The sequence below is a fragment of the Pongo pygmaeus genome, chromosome 17 (assembly GCF_028885625.2).
Source record: "Pongo pygmaeus isolate AG05252 chromosome 17, NHGRI_mPonPyg2-v2.0_pri, whole genome shotgun sequence".
Taxonomy (NCBI): domain Eukaryota; kingdom Metazoa; phylum Chordata; class Mammalia; order Primates; family Hominidae; genus Pongo; species Pongo pygmaeus.
The window spans coordinates 75,553,410-75,559,409 of record NC_072390.2 but is presented as its reverse complement, the minus strand read 5'-3'; positions in this window follow the sequence as shown (position 1 = coordinate 75,559,409).

Below are 6,000 nucleotides of genomic sequence, written 5' to 3'. Positions count from 1 at the left end.
CCGTGTGGTCACAAATGGTAGGATTTCCTTTTTTTTTTTTTAAATGGATGAATAGTATTCCACTGCATATATACACCTCATTTTCTTTATCCATTCATCCATGAATGGACACTTAGATTGATTCCATAATATGACTATTGTGAATAATGCTGTGGTTAGTATGGGAGTATAGCTATCTCTTAGGCATTCTCATTTCATTTCCTCTCCTTTAGATATATACCCAGTAGTGGGATTGCGGGATTGTATAGTAGCTCTATTTTTAGTTTTTTGAGAAATCTTCATGCTTTTTACTCATAATCTTTTCATTAATTTACATTCCCATCAAAAGTATACAAGGGTTCCATTTTTTCCACATTGTCACCAATGCTCATCTTTTTTTTTTTTTTTTTGTATAATAGGCATCCTAACAAAGTGAGGTTACGTCTTACTGAAGTTTTAATTTGCATTTTCCTGGTGATTAGTGATGTTGCACATTGTTTTCATATATCTATGGCCACTATGTTTTGTTTTGTTTTGTTTTTTGAGACAAGGTCTCATTCTGTCACCTACACTGGAGTGCAGTGGCACGATCTTGGCTCATTGCAACCTCCTCCTGGGCTCAAGCTATTCTTCCACCTCAGCCTCCGGAGTAACTGAGACCACAGACACACACCAACATGTCTGGCTATTTTTTTGTATTTTGGGTGGAGATGGGGTTTCACCAAGTTGCCTAGGCTGGTCTTGAACTTCTGGGCTCAAGCAATCCACCTGCCTCAGCATCCCAAAATGCAGAGATTACGGGTGTGAGCCACCGTGCCTGGCTGGTCATTATGTTTTTAATAACTGGGTTATAAATAATCAGGTTTTCTATAGATCCTCTCACTGTCTTTCATCTCATACCACATCTTTCCACCACAGGTAGCTGGTTTACTACCTATGGACTATACCCATTTGATTTTGTCAAATGACTGCTACTTAAAGATCAAGGGAGGAGAACAAGTTCTCCTCCACAGGGCAAACTGTGCTGCAGTATGTTTAATTCAGAGAGGTCATATTTTTGTTAATTTAAAACATTCACAATGAAGCTAGTTATTGTTAAGCCATCCATTATGTCAGTAATTAAAAACAGAATCATTTACTTTTTCGCGGATCAAGATAGCAGAGCATTGAAGAGGGACACCCATTAGTTTGTGTGGATTCCAGGTCACAGAGTTGGCCCTAGGTGATAAAACAGCTCTGGTTAGCACTCACAGTCACTGGAAAAGGAATCTAAATGGGTTCTTTTGCTTTCACAAGCTATGCCCCAGGTCTTACCTTTCAATGCCACTGAGTTTATAGGAATGGTTTCTGGATAGCAGCAGTCCACCTCCCCAAGCTGCCTACAGCAAATACAAAGAACATGTGCTCTTATACTAATTACTTGTTTTTTAATTACACTGACTACTTTTTCTATGTTAAATTTATTTTAAAACATGATGAAGATTTAATTATTATGCTAGATAATTATCAAGCTGGCTATAATTATTCTACTTAAAAAAACAATGCATTAAAAACATTTCCTATCATGAATTTTCATTGTCTATTCATGACACGGTGAAGTCTTAAGTTCCTAATTAATTCAAGAAGGCACTTTCTGTATAATTTCCAAAGACAGATTTTAAAAGTTGTCATCAAATTAGGCTATATCACAGAAAAATTAAAATCTCCATTGCATGCTATAACTTTAATTTTATTCAACTCTAATCAAAGCCAAAGAATTTTTTGTTAAAAGTTATTGTACTAAATTAATAGCATCAAAAGTTATTTCTTTAATAGATATTAATAAAGAAATGTATATTAGAGTAATGGGCTAAGTCTTATTTCAATTTCAAATCATGTTTGACTTTAACATTGATATTCTAAATTTGGGGTTGAATATTAATAGAGATTTAGGCTTTTAAATATAATTTGGTATATTTTTAGCCCTTTTCATGATGTATTAAGTCTATTTAAAAATAAACTTAGGTAGGCCAGGTGCAGTGACTCATGCCTATAATCCCAACTCTTTGGGAGGCTGAGGTGGGCAGATCACTTGAAGTCAGGAGTTCAAGACCAGCCTGGCCAACATGGTGAAACTCTGTCTCTACCAAAAATACAAAAAAAAAATAACCCAGCCAGGTGTGGGCTTGGCGTGGTGGCTCATGCTTGCAAGCCCAGATACTCAGGAGGCTGAGGCACGAGAACGGCTTGAACCGGGAGGCGGAGGTTGCAGTGAGCTGAGATCGTGCCACTACCCTCCAGCCTGGGCAACAGTGCGAGACTCTGTCAAAAAAAAAAAAAAAAAAGATGTAAATTAGATTATTCTTTCTCTGTATTTATTCATTATAAAATCTAGGTTACAGAGAAATTTTTGACTTGCTTGAAATGCCTGTTAGGAATCTTTAAGGATTGTAGGATTTTTTTTAAAAAAAAGAGACATTGCAAGCCAGACTAAAGGAGATAACTTACACCCACATGCATCCAGAGTTTGTGCTTCTCACAAATATCAGCGATGTCAGGGAGAGGGTCAAAGGCTCCGTACACTGTGCTTCCAGCTGTGGTACGGACACAGAATGGAGTTTGGCCCTGGTGATGAAAAAACGGAATCATTCTTACAATCTCATCAAGTCCACAGGAACTATATACAATACTGGTACCCATTACACTTCTGGATATCAGAAATCTGGATAACTTTGATTAGGGATATTGAATAGCTAATGATTTCAAATATTCTGAGGTACATAATCACTAGAGATAGTAACATAACTGTAAGGTGGATTTATATCTTTCCGTCTCAGTTTTATTTATTCTTATTTCTGTTTAAACTTATTTTAAAGAAAATGGCACCAGAAACATAGAAATGGCCAAATTCCATTATACAGGAAAGACCCTGATAAATTTGCCTTTCATATTTAACAGAACCAATAATATTAGAAATACTGCAATGCTACTTAATTACACCCCTTCAGTTTTATAAGAAATTTCCCACATTTTGTGTTTATTCTATTTTTTTCAGCAATTTTCTTATCAATTATTTTTCACTAATAAAAATAGGTAAAGTATATAAAGATATTTGCATGTTAAGTATAGAACCGTAGAACATACCTTTTTTTTTTAGCTTGTAATATATTTTTCTCTAACTCAGCTGGAATCATCGTTCCCCTCAAAAATGCAAATACACATTGATTTATTATAAGCATATAAACATACAAATTCCACCAATTAGAATAAGAAGTGTCATGCAAGATTTTAAAACAATTAGTTTTTAGTGTCTCCTAAAGACATAAGTGTATGAGTAGGTAGTAAATGTTCAATTAATTTAAGCCATGTTTAAGTTAGAGAATGCTTCATCTACTATTCAGTCACCTCAAAATCTGCACTCTTACTAATCAGAAGATTCTGATCATTGTAAGGAAGATACAAAATAATAAACTCTTTCTCTTTCGATCATTCTTTTTTTTCTTTCCTTATTTTGTTATTTAAAGTTTATTTATTTATTTATTTATTTATTCATTCATTCATTCATTTAGAGACGGAGTCTCGCTCTGTCGCCCACGCTGGAGTGTAGTGGCGCGATGATCTCGGCTCCCTGCAAGCTCCTCCTCCCGGGTTCACGCCATTCTCCTGCCTCAGCCTTTGGAGTAGCTGGGACTACAGGCACCCGCCACCACGCCCGGCTAATTTTTGGTATTTTTAGTAGAGACAGGGTTTCACCGTGTTAGCCAGGATGGTCTCGATCTCCTGACCTCGTGATCCACTCGCCTGGGCCTCCCAAAGTGCTAGGATTACAGGCATGAGCCACCATGCGCGGCCCTTAAAACTTTAGTTATTAAGTAAAGACCTCTTGATATCAAGATTAAAAATATCAGGCATTCAAATGTGAGGCATTCAAATGGGGGTGGCATAAATTAAGATGGCCTCACATTTCTTCACAGCATGTTTCCATGAAATAAATTAAAGCCAATATTTTTCTACTCCGTTCAGCTGTGAGACTAACTGCCGGCAGGCTTAGAGATAATTCATTGGAAACATTTTAATTAAAGTCAGTACCAAGATAATAATGCTCACTATCTTCAATATTCTATTTTCTTTTTGAAAAAAAAAGAGATAATAAAATAAGAAAATTAATTGGAGTACATATGTTTGTATACCTAGAATACCTAAAGTTGTTTATAAAAATAAGAATGTTGAGCAAGTTACATAAGTAAATTATGGCTCAATTTCTTAATACCAATTATTGAAAATAAATAGTAGAAAAATCCTATTAATAATGGTAGAAGTGAGTAAACTATCTTTGGGGTGGTAATTCTCAGGAAATGTGCAGGGACAAACAACCTGTGATAAAGCTTATTGGATAATAAACTTATAAAACATATTTGCAAGATATTTTATATTTATATATTTCAGAATTTCATAGTATATAAATGTTTCTTATAAAGCAATAAGAAGTAATAAACTACCAGTAAAAAAATAGGCAAAAGACATGTACAGTCAATTCACAGTAATATACAATTGGCAGGTCAGCATATTAAAAGATTTCTATTGTTTTGAACAACAATAAACATCATTTCTGTCAGATTTTCTATGTATAAAAATATTGATAATATTTTAATGTTACATTTCAAATAAGAATATAATTAACTAAAAATGTTTAAAGGGCAAATGGAAAATTTGTATTGAGTTATAAATTCACACATAATTTGCACTTAGAGGCATTCATATGAGAGATATTCAAGGCAACTCAAATGTGTGTATTAAATGTGTTTATTACATTCATTTAAGCACTGCTCTTAAGTACTAAAATCAAAGGGAAAACTTATGTCTTTTTAAATAGGATTTGTAAAATTACGCTGCGTTTATAAAATTGGAAACTGATATAACTTAAAAAAAAAAAGTCTGCGTGAATTCACGAGACAAGATTTCGAAGCTATACCATAAAGCCAAAGGAAATAAAGCAAATTACAGAACATAACACAGAATTGATGTATGAATAAGTTTGATATTAATACAAATTATTATATCCAGAATATGTATAAAATTTGTAATATTGCTTATTTCTGAAGAATGAGATCCAAAGAAAATATAAAGATATTTTCACCTTGTACTCTAACACGGTTGAATTTTTAATTTCCAAACATCACTATGTTGATAATTTAATGTATTTCATAAATATAAAATAGGGAACAAATATATGGCAATAGAATTTTCATAAGGCCATAGTTAGTAAATAAATGTCAACAATAGGGTAAATAATTTTGGTGCTTCTTCCATAATGACTTACCTTTAAAACATAAATAAAATGAATCTGGGAGAGGATTCTTGCCAAAAAATGGAACCACAGGCAAATGAAATCTTAATCTATGAAGCAGAGTAATAATAAAACTTTGAGAATGTATTAAGAAACATACCTTTCATCACACTTTACTTCAATTACATTATCAATTCCAATACCCAAAATTGCTGCAGCTTTTTTTATTGAGTAATGACCCTTGGGCAAAAATAAGAAAAGACAAGACATTACTTCTCCTACATGAAATCCCCATTTACACACAAGTGCACTTGGGGCATAATTAGCTTTGAATGGGTCTGTGGATGTATATGCACACAGGTATCAAGGCATATTTCCAGGCCCCCATCTTGACATTTGTTGGGATCTAGAATGTTGCAGCACCTCTTTCCAGAAGGCACTGTCACAGAATAGAACTCTTTACATGCTTGGGTGGGAGCTTGAATATTTTAGTTCCCTGAATACACATGAAGCCACATCATTTATAAAGTTAGTGAAAGTATCCTCCAGGAAAAATCTTTTTCTTCTCTGGACAGCTCTAGCTCCTGTATTTGAGATTTTTTTTTTTTTTTTAAGACAGATTCTCGCTCTGTTGCCCAGGCTGGAGTGCAGTGGCATGATCTAGGCTCACTGCAACCTCTTCCTCCCCGGTTCAAGCAATTCTCCTGCCTCAGCCTCCCGAGTAGCCGGGACTACAAGCGCACGATGACACACCT